An 11680-nucleotide genomic window follows, 5' to 3' on the forward strand; every position below is an offset into this window, starting at 1 on the left:
AATAAGGCGGCAATCAGTATATCTGAAAATCCAGTTCAGCATGACCGTACAAAGCATGTCGAGGTGGATCGGCATTTCATCAAAGACAACATAGAAGCCAAGACAGTAGAACTTCCTTTTGTGAGATCTGAAGACCAATTGACAGATATTCTCACAAAGGCAGTCGATGCTAGAAGCTTCCATGAGGTATTGGGCAAGTTAAGAATGGGTGATCCCATTACTTAACTTGAGGGGGGTGTTGGAAAGAAATCAAGTGAAGAAGGAAAGATTGACCAAGATCACATAAATTAGGGAATTAGTATAATTCTTGATTCTATGTCTAGGGTAAATCTTCTATGTATATATATCTTCCTCAAGCATATTAAAGGAGGCGTGCATATTGTAATCAAAGACACAAGTTAGAAACAGGTTTGTCTCATCACTTCATTTTAATTACATAGTATTTAATTACATACACTATGTAGGAGCCCTGCCCACCACATTTTGAGCCATCCTTGATCCGGCCATGCATCAACATTATGTACGAATAGTAGTCAAATTCTTAATTTACACCCCAATTAAGTACTACTCCCCCATCCTCACTGAGTTAAATAGTACCGAGTATTCTGTTTCAAAATATGATTTTTTTTTTTTGCAAAATAAGATAACATAAAGTAGAGTAGGAGATGGAATAAAATAAAAATGATGATTTTTTTGATAAAACAGAAAATGACTCAACTTAATTAAGATATTCCAAAAAGAAACACGACTCATGTCAATTTACAACAATAAACATATAGTATATTTTTATTCATTAGTAAGGCAAACATTGAGATGATTCCCATGTCAAAAATCGAATAGGATTATTGTTTATTTTAAGAAGAGGAATTTAAATGCACTGCATATCATACTGTTCTCTCATTCAGCCTAATAGAATACTGAATACACTAATTATACTCCCATTATTTTATTTTTTAAAAAAATATGCTTGTAACATGGCCTTTCTAAGATATGTTATAGAAAATGATGCTCCTAAAATGCTAATCTTTAATCAACAACATCCATCCACGACTATCGGCAGCCTTTACCCTTGTCGACTTCACTATGAGACATTGACACTACGTTACGATCACAAATGAAAGGAGTTTCAACTATCACAAGAAATAGATAAATTTCAGTGTGTATTGTCTTCACTAGCAACACCCCAATTACTTTTCTTTCTATATTTTTCTTACCTAGCTAATTGTGCATTAAAATGACCTTAGCAACTATGTTTGTACTATATACCAACATGTACAGAAAACATATTTGGTATAAATATATTTGTATTACGTTTTCTTTTCTTTCAGTGTGTACAAATATATTTGGTATATGTTTTCAGAAAAGTTAATCTATGCAAAACTAGATTTAAATACAGAAACGCAGAACAATATCATGCGTAGTACATTTTTAGGTCATTGTTAACTTATTTTTAGGTCATTATAACAAAGTATGACCTAAAGTGATGACATTAAACTCAAATATTATAATATGACCTAAAACTGCTTAATTATGACCTTCTGTGTTTTTGGTTAATTATTGACTATTAGATCATCTAATCATAGGGCCAAGATTTGGGCTGCATTTCTGGATTTAGATGCATTCTTATTTTGATCATCTCCCGTCATAGATAGTCATTCATTTTGTTTTGATACTATAATGAAGTCAATTATCATTACCAGATTCATCTATTCAATTTACAGCATTCCCATCTCCAAATTTGATGTAGTACTAAATATACCCTGTTATATCAAAATATCAATAACCACTTGAAAACATATTTGTACTATATACCAACATGTACAGAAAACAATGACAATTCACAAAATATACAGAATTAGAATGACTGGCTATATATATAGCTGTTTGTATACATTTGAATATGCATGTTTTTTACAATTTGTTCCAAACCCTAACTCTACAAATTTGAATATGATGGATCCGCGAATTTCTGATGTTAGCAAATGCTGGTAGAGAATGAAAATGCAGACACAAAGAATTTACGTGGTTCGATTTACTGAAGTAAATCTACGTCCACGGGAAGAAGGGAGGGCAAGATTGTATTGCTTGATCTGGGATTACAGCTTACAACACAGACTTGCTATATGGTATTTTATCTCTAGAGAGCTTAACCCTTTTCTATCTGATCTAAGTTCTATTTATACATTGAACCAAGATCGTGGCTTGCATCACCACTAAGTCGTGGATGTCGTGTAGGTCATGGCCTAAGATCGTGGATGTAGTGTAGGTCATGGCCTACGATCGTGGCCTGAATTGACACCACGTGGTAGTGGGTGTGTTGGAAGTTGTGGAAATCCAGTATGGGTCCAATAACTCCTTGTTCGGTCGAATGCTGAGACCGAACTGCTTTGGTTGCCGATCTGAGAGTAGAGCTTGATGCCGACCTGAGAGCAGAGCTTGATTGGTTGGCTTTTACCGAGCTGTAGGCTGAGGCCGAACTCCTTATTCGGTCGAATACTGAGACCGAACTGCTTTGGTAGCCGATCTGAGAGTAGAGCTTGATGCCGACCTGAGAGCAGGAGCCAACCGAGCTGTAGGCTGAACTCTTTGGTAATGCCGAACTCATACTCTTCCTTGGGCTTTGGGCTGATGGGCCGTCATTGCTGTTGGGCTTATTTAGTACGCACCCCATCACTACCCCCCCCGAAGGGCGAAGTGATTCACTTCGGCGAAGTGAGTCACTTCGGCATTCTGGATAAAGGCAAAGGGGGAGGCTGATGTCAGGGGACGTGCCTTGCATTAAATGCGACAGTAAAATCCGGCCGTTGAATCCTGAAAAGGTGGGATTCGAAACGGTGCGACGATTTTGAAATCTTCGCCGAATCTGATAAATACCTCCTTTCTTCATCATTGAAGCACTTTTTCGACTGCTTCTTCTGCACTCTCTCTTTTTTGCGAAAATTCTCTCTCCGATTTCAAGAATTTCTTCAGACTTTCTTCACCTTCAAAAAGTAAGAAAAATGTCTTCTTCTTCTTCTTCTTCGGAGTCGGGTAGCGTTAGGAGAGGCGGTAAGGGGTCTTCTGGCCGGAAAGAGTCCGGGGAGAAGACCGTAGAGTATTTCCATAGTATTTTGAGTAAGGATACTGTGATATCCCTACCCGAAAAATACTTTTTTCCTGGGGGGAAGGCGGTGGTACCTGACGGTGATCATAGGGCTGACTCCCCGCCGGAGGGTTATGCCACCGTGTATGAGGCCTGCTTAGAATGCGGGCTTCGTTTCCCCCTCCCTTCTGCCTTTATAGATTTATTAGATTTTTTTCAGCTTCCTTTAGGCCAGGTGACTCCGAACTCTTGGAGGCACTTGTCGGCCTTCGCTGCCGAACTCCGTAGGTTAGGAAGGGATTTGTCTTTGAAGGCGATCCTTAAATTCTTTCAATTTAAGAGGAAGGGGTCTTGGTTTTACTTGATCCCTGTACAGCCCTTTAGGGCCTTTTGTAAAACGAAGTGGCCGAAGTGGCAAAACCGCTTCTTCTACTATGATAGGACCGCGGCTCCTAGTTTTCCCTGGAGAGGGCCGAAGTCCGTTATCCGTCATCCTCGGCCTGAACCGTTGGACGAGCTCGATGGCGAGCTCAACAAGATTCCCATAGTTAGGAAACAATACACGGAGTCTGAGCTCGTCAAGGGCGACGTCGTGTTCGACATCTCGTCTTCGGACGAAGAGGCCGAGGGTGAGGATTTCTCTTTATCTTTATGCTCTACTGCTTTAACGAAGAAAACTAACCTTGCTTTCTTGCTTTTTGGCAGTGTACATGCTGAATAAGGCTATCCGAAAGTCCTCCGAGCTTGTGGAGCCGGAGAGGCAGAGAGCCCCTCGCTCGGCGTCTGAAGCCGAGAAGAATCCGAAGAGGCAAAAAACCTCTTCTTCGGATCCGAAAGTGCCGGAGTCGTGTTCGGCTAAAGGGAAGGGGAAATTTCATGAGTCCCCAAGAGTGCCGGGGGAAGACCTGGTCATCTCCGAGGTGGTTGCAGACATCTCGGAACACGTCCCTGAGCCCTTTCAATGGCCGACGAATTTTGTGGAGGTAAGCTTTCTGACTTGGCTTCTTTTCCACATTTTTTGATGGCCATTCTGTTGAGTTTTTTCCTTGTTCATCTTCAGAGAGCTAAGCTCGTCTCCGTGGAGCTCTCCAAAGCATCCCACGACTACGAGGAGATGCAGAAGGAGTTGCATCTTGCTCGTAGTGTGGCCGAACAGGCTGAGGCCAAATTTGAGAGGGCCCGAGCTGCTAGGATCTCGGCTCAGGATGAAGCCCGGTCAGCCAAAAACCAGCTCATCATCCTGCAAGAGCAGACGAAGCACCGGGAAGCTCAGAAGGAGGCTGCCGCCGTGGCTGCCCAGGGGGAGGCTCTCCGTGTTTACACGGAGAAACTCTTTTTGAGCAGCCAGTTCTCGGCCTTTGTCGGTAGTCTGGTACGGCTAATTACCGATAAGGGCGAGCAGGGGGCCGACGTCGTGCTGCCTCTGTACAGCCGAGAGATAGCAGCTCGGCTTCAGAATCTGCCGCTCCTTGAGGAGCTCGCTTCATCCTCGGTCCTGCTTTCTGCAGACCGAGTCCGGAGTTGTCGAGCTGACCGGGACGAGAACCTGGAGGCTATCTTTGCCTCTGTGGGACCCGTTTCACCCGCTTCGACTTACAACGGAGAGGGTGAGGCCGAGCCGCTGGAGCTGGAGGCCGAAGTCGAGCGGGCCGGGCATCCGGAGAAGGAGGCCGATCAGGAGGCGGAGGCGAGGCCGGCAGGATGCGAGGCCGAGGCTGAGGTAGCTCAGGAGAAAGAAGCTGAACCAGACCAAGGAGCCGGAGACGAAGCTGGCGGAGTATGATTTCGTCTCCCTTCTCTTAGTCTAGTTTCTTCCTTGTAAAATGGCCTTGAAGCCCTCCTAGTGTAAAAATTTTCCTTGTGAATGAAAAATTTTCTACACTTGTCTTCGTATAGCTTTTCGTACCCGCCTTTATTCTTGTTGTATTTTACTATCTGCTCGGTACAGCTGCCGAACTAATATAGCTACTTTGTACTCAAGGAGATGGAGATACTTCACTGGAAACGGCTGTACTCTTCGGCTTTAGACGAAGCTGAGAAAAGAGCTATAGCCGATCAGACGAAGAATGACGAGCTTCTGGCTCGTTTAGTGAAGCTGGAGGCCGATATCAAAGACTTAGAGTCCGATAAGAAAGATCTGGAGGCCGAGCTGAATACGGCCATTGCTGAGAGGACTGCGTATGAGGATTATATCCGTGAGCGCGGGGGAGTTACCATCTCGGATGTTCAGAGTCGAGTTGACGAACTGTGGGAGGAATATCATGTACTCCGTATGAACAATGTGCTGGAGAGCCCGGCTTGCCAACAAGTTGTGACATCACTGCGGCGTTGGGCTTCTCGGTACAACATTGTTCTTTCTCGGCGCCCCTCCATAGAAAGATTCCTTCGGCATATCGTGCCAACAGATGCTCGCACTCCAGATCAAACCTCTGGTTCCCTTGTTCAAAATCCTACTCCCAGTCAACAACGAACTCCGGAACAGCCGGAAACGTCAAGACGAGAACGGGCTCAGGAGCAACCGGAATCGTCAAGACAGGGACGGACTGAAATTCGCCGAGGAGTTGTGACTATGAGCGAGCAAGATCAGCAGATGATTATTGCAGAGACTCTTCATCGCCGAGGTGTTAGGACTTCTCGGGCTCGGGGAAGAGGCGTTGGGTCGAGGATAGCATCTCGTCGACCTGCTTATTCTTCATCTGCTCGGAACAACCGAACTCGGCTTCCAGAGGATTTTGCAGATAGGTGGCTTAACTTCAGCAACCCTGGACAGTAGAATAGTCCTTTGTAATAGCGTAACGCCATTTTGTAGGGTAGCTGAGTTGTATGCCGAACAAGATTTGAAAAATGAAATTTTGTTTTCGCTTCTAACACTGTATTTACAGCTTAGCGAAAAAATTTCATCGTACTCGTCCTCGGTCTTATGAAGTAAACTTCTTTGACCGGACTTGGTCCTTGGTCTGATGAAATAAACATCTTTGACCGGACTCGTCTTTGGTCTGATGAAATAAACATCTTAGACCGGACTCGTCTTTGGTCTGATGAAATAAACATCTTTGACCGGACTCGTCTTTGGTCTGATGAAATAAACATCTTTGACCGGACTCGTCTTTGGTCTGATGAAATAAACATCTTTGACCGGACTTGGTTTGTGTTCTAATTTGGCGATTTTTGTCGCCGGGATCGAACTTTCCCTTGTCCTAATTCGGCGAGTTTTATCGCGTGGATCGGACTTTCCCAGTTAACCGAAGTGGTCTTATGCAGTAAACCTCTTTGACTAGACATGGTCGTCCTCGGTCTTATGAGGTAAACTTCTTTGACCGAACTTGGTCGTCCTAATTCGGCGAGGTTTATCGCGTGGATCGGACTTTCCCTTATTGCAGTTCGTTTCAGACGAAGTGCTTGTTAAGCTGAATTGCGGTCTTGTATCCTCCTTGGAAGCTTGGACTCACAATCGTTGGCTTATTGCAGTTCGTTTCAGACGGACTGCTTGTTAAGCTGAATTGTGGTCTTATATCCTCCTTAGAAGCTTGGACTCACAATAGTCTTTAATAATCGATCTAAAAAGGGGATCAGTCTTTAAAGAACGATATACCTTGGTACCATTTGTAAGAGACGACAAGCACATAGAGACAACACATAGAGAAAAAATGAAAAAGACGAAGGAAAAAAACTTTAAACCCTTTTTTTTTTTTTTTAAAAAAACGACAAGTAAAAGGTACAAGTAAAAAACAAACAAATAAAAACATATACCCCTATGACCGAACTAGACACGAGACGGACTGACCGGACTTTTGTCTCTTACAAGTGGAACTTCTTGAGGTTGGAGACGTGCCATGTTCGGGGTACTTGTTCTCCTGACATGTGAGTCAATTTATAAGACCCTTTGCCGAGGACTTCTGACACCCGATATGGACCCTCCCATGTGGGTTCGAGTTTGCCCAGCTTTTCTGCTCGGCTTACTTCGTTGTTTCTCAAGACGAGATCTCCCACTTGAAATTGAAGCTTTTTCACCCTTTGGTTATAATACCGGGCTACTTGCTCCTTATACTTGGCTGCTTTTATGCATGCCAATTCTCTTCTTTCTTCGGCGAGATCTAGTTCTGCTCTCAGTCCGTCGTCATTCATTTCTGAGGAGAAATTTAGAGTTCGGGGACTGGGTACGCCGATCTCCACCGGAATTACGGCTTCAGTGCCGTACACCAGGCTATACGGAGTTTCACCGTTGGAGGTTTTGGGTGTAGTTCGGTAGGACCATAGGACTTGAGGGAGATTTTCTACCCATTGTCCTTTGGCTTGTTCTAACCGAGCTTTTAACCCTTTCACCAGAATCCGGTTCGTTACTTCCGTTTGTCCGTTTGCTTGGGGATGGGAGACCGAAGTGAACCGCTGTTGAATGTTCAGCTCTTGGCACCAATTCTTGAACGTCTTGTCGGTGAACTGAGTCCCATTATCCGAGATGAGGATGTGGGGTATGCCAAATCGGCACACTATGTTCTTCCAGACGAAGTCCAATGCCTTTGAGCTCGTTATCGTAGCTAATGGTTCAGCCTCCACCCACTTCGTGAAGTAGTCCACGGCAACGATAAGGAATTTCATTTGCCGAGGAGCTTGAGGAAGTGGTCCCACTATGTCGATGCCCCATTGCATGAAAGGCCAAGGGCTTTGCATAGTGTATAGATCGGTCTGCGGCATCCTTGGGACATTTGCATGAATTTGGCACTTCGTACACTTCTTGACGAGCTGCACTGCCTCTTGTACCATGGTTGGCCAATAATATCCCCATCTCAGAACTTTTTTAGCTAAAGCTCTGGCTCCGATGTGGCTACCGCACGATCCTTCATGAACTTCTCTGAGGATGTAGTCCGTCTCTTCTGGTCCTACGCACCGCAATAACGGCTGGAGGTAAGACTTTCTAAAGAGGACTCATTCATGAAGTTCGTACCGAAGAGCTCGGCACGTGATCTTCCGAGCTTCTCTCTTATCCTCGGGCAATTGTCCTTGATCCAGATACTGCAAGATCGGCGTCATCCAGTTCGGCGAGCTGGATACTGAATGTACCTCGGCTTCATCAATGCTTCGATGCATTAATTCTTCCGCCTTTGAGCTCGGATCTGAGGCCAACTTACTTAAGGCATCTGCTCGGCTATTTTCCGCTCTGGGAATGCGGATTATCCGAAAATAGGAGAAACTTCGGCTGATGCTTTGCGCTTTGTCCAAATACTTCTTCATTCTCTCGTCACGAGCTTCACTTGTACCCAACATGTGATTTACTATGACTTGTGAATCACAATGGACTTTGAGAGATTTGACGAGCAGACTTTGCGCTAACTGGAGTCCGGCCAGGAGGGCTTCGTACTCGGCTTCATTATTAGTAGTGGGGAATAGGAAACGAAGTGAGTAGGTTACCTCGTGTCCGTTGGGAGCGACAAGTAAAATACCAGCTCCACTTCCCATCTTGTTTGAAGCTCCATCTACGAATCCGCTCCAGCAGTCCGGCGGCTCTACTTCGGATTCCAAGGGCTGTGCTAGTTCGGCATTGGCAGAATTCTTCTGTTCGGCAATAACAGGAATTGCTTGATCGAACTTCGCTTCTGCAAGAAAATCCGCCAAGGCTTGTCCCTTGATGGCTTTCCGAGGTAGATATTCAATTGTGTGCTCTCCCAACTCTATAGCCCACTTGGCGATTCTGCCTGATGCTTCTGGTTTGGTCAACACTTGCCGAAGTGGCAGATCAGTTAAGACGCATACCTTGTGAGCATAGAAGTATGGCCGCAGTCTCCTTGCTGCATTTACTAATGCTAGAGCAATCTTTTCCAGAGGTTGATACCTGGTTTCTGGACCTCTTAATGCTCGGCTTGTAAAATAGATGGGAAGCTGCTTTAGGCCTTCTTCTCGTACAAGCACCGCGCTGATGGTTTGATCCGATGCCGCTAAGTATAAGAATAGTATTTCGGCTTCGGTTGGAGCAGAGAGAATAGGAAGCTCGGCTAGATAACTTTTGAGCTCGTCAAAGGCCCTTTTCTGCTCGGCTCCCCACTCGAACTTTGGTGCCTTTTTCAACACCTTGAAGAACGGCAGTTGCTTTTCGGCTGCTTGGGAAAGGAATCGATTCAGTGCGGCTAGACATCCGGTTAGCCTTTGCACGTCATGTATGGACTTCGGCATTGCCATGTTCTGAACGACTTGAACTTTTGAGGGGTTTGCCTTGAGTCCGTCCTTTGAAACCCAACAACCCAGAAACTTTCCCGAATCTACCAAAAAGGTACACTTTTGGGGATTAAGTTTGAGGTTGGCTTTCTTGAGCACGTTGAGAGTGGACTTGAGGTTGTGCTCGTACTCCGAAGTGCTTTTGCTTTTGACGACTATATCGTCAACATACACTTCGACCTCCTTTCCAATCAGGTGCCGAAAAAGCTTGTCTACCATCCTTTGATAAGTGGCTCCGGCATTCTTTAAACCGAATGGCATCTTTTTATAAGCGAAAATGCCGAAATCAGTAATGAAGGCCGTTTTTGAAGCGTCAATCTCATCCATTAAAACCTGATGGTATCCTTTGTATAGATCAAGAAAACAAAAAATTTCAAAGCCTATCAGAGCTTCTACTTTTTTATCTATGTTCGGAAGGGGATAGCAATCTTTGGGACAGTGCTTATTTAGATCGGTGAAATCTATGCACATCCGCCATCCTCCTTCCTTTTTCTTGATCATGACAGGATTGGCCACCCACGAAGGATACTTTACTTCGAATAACACATCCGCCTTCAATAATTGACGGACTTCGTCATGGATGACTTGACTTCGTTCTGCCGCAAAGAGTCTTTGCTTCTGTTTTATCGGCCGGACCGAAGGATCAATATTTAAACGATGAGTGATTACCTCGGGGGGCACTCCGGTCATGTCCAACGGAGACCATGCAAAGACGTCTTTGTACTCCTTGAGGAGCTGGATGGTTTTTTCCCGAAGTAGAGGCGTTCCCGCGAAGCCGATCTTAACCGTTCTGGATGGATCGTCTTCGTACAGCTGAACTGTCATCGAATTCGGCTCCGGTATGACTTCGGTCATTGCCTCTGACTCCGGCTGCTGTGATTGCTATGCTTGGTGGTGCCGATCTGACCGCTCGGCACTTCTAAGCGCAATTTGCAGACATTCCTTTGCTCTCTTTTGGTCACCTCGGATGACCGCTATCCCTCCTTTAGTAGGGATCTTGATGGTGAGGTGATAAGTGGAGCAAATGGCCCGAACTGTGTTGAGCCAGTCTCTTCCCAGGATGACGTTGTACGGGGACCGAGCTTTCACCACGAAAAACTCAATCATCGTACTGGAGCTAGTAGGCGCTTTCCCCACCGTGATCGGAAGGCTGATAATACCTTCAGGGCGGGTGTCCTCCTGGGCGAAGCTCTTCAGGGGAAGCGGAGCCGGGCTGAGCCGAGCTGGGTCCACTTCTAGTTTGTCGAAGCACTCTTTAAAAAGAATGCTGACTGACGCTCCTGTATCCACAAACACCCTGTGGATCAGTTTGTTTGCCACTCCGGCTTGGATGACAATGGCGTCTTGGTGAGGAGAGATGGCCGGGACGGGATCAGCATCCGAGAACGTAATCACTTCGTCCTGCTTCAGCCTTTTATGCGTTGGCTCCTCTCGATTAGAGCCTCTGCGCTCTGACTTCAGGGACGACTTGGTCTTCCCGGCAGGGAGAGCGTCAATAGTCAGGATTACTCCATCATATTGCGGCTCGTCATCGTCTTCGGGATCCGGCTGCTTTTTCGGATCCTGAGGGGCGCAGTTCGCTCCTCTCTGCTTCTTATTCTTCTTTGACTGCTTGCTTTGGTATTTTTTCAATGTCCCTGCCCTCACAAGAACATCGATACCTGCAGCCAAGTTTCTGCACTCCTCGGTATCGTGACCGTGGTCTTGATGGTAGGAGCAGTAGTTATCCTGGGGTCGGCGCGCGGCTGATTTCGTCATCCGCTTTGGCTTTTCGAACAGGTCAGAGTGCAGTTCGAAAATTTCCGCTCTCGGCTTGTTCAGCGGTACGAACTGAGCGGACGGCTTCTCGGGATTGAGACGGGGTCCCAATCTGTCTTGCACCGGAGTCCTTTGAATCCTTTCAAAAGGAGTTCGGCGAGGATGTCCCTGATCGCCAAAAGGAGTTCGGCGAGGATGTCCCTGATCGCTATGATCGGGCTTCCTCCTGTCTCCTCGGGACGATGAGCTGTCTAACGACCGTTTGCGACGGTCTGCCTCATCGGCCCGGGAGTACTGGTCCGCAATGTCCCACATTTCCTGAGCTGTCTGCGGACCGCACTCAACGAGCTTCCTGTAGAGAGCTCCGGGCAGGATTCCATTTTGGAATGCCGAGATGACAAGCAGATCGTTGAGATCGTCTACTTGCAAGCATTCCTTGTGGAATCTTGTCATAAAGTCGCTGATTTTTTCGTCGCGACCTTGACGAATGGAAAGCAGCTGAGCCGAAGTGATTCGGGCTTCCGCTTTCTGAAAGAACCTCCTGTGGAAGGCATCCATTAGATCTCGGTAAGATCTGATGCTGCCCTGGGGGAGGCTATCGAACCACCTTCTCGCGTTCCCGATGAGCAGCTC

The sequence above is a fragment of the Salvia splendens genome, chromosome 2 (assembly GCF_004379255.2).
Source record: "Salvia splendens isolate huo1 chromosome 2, SspV2, whole genome shotgun sequence".
NCBI lineage: Eukaryota > Viridiplantae > Streptophyta > Magnoliopsida > Lamiales > Lamiaceae > Salvia > Salvia splendens.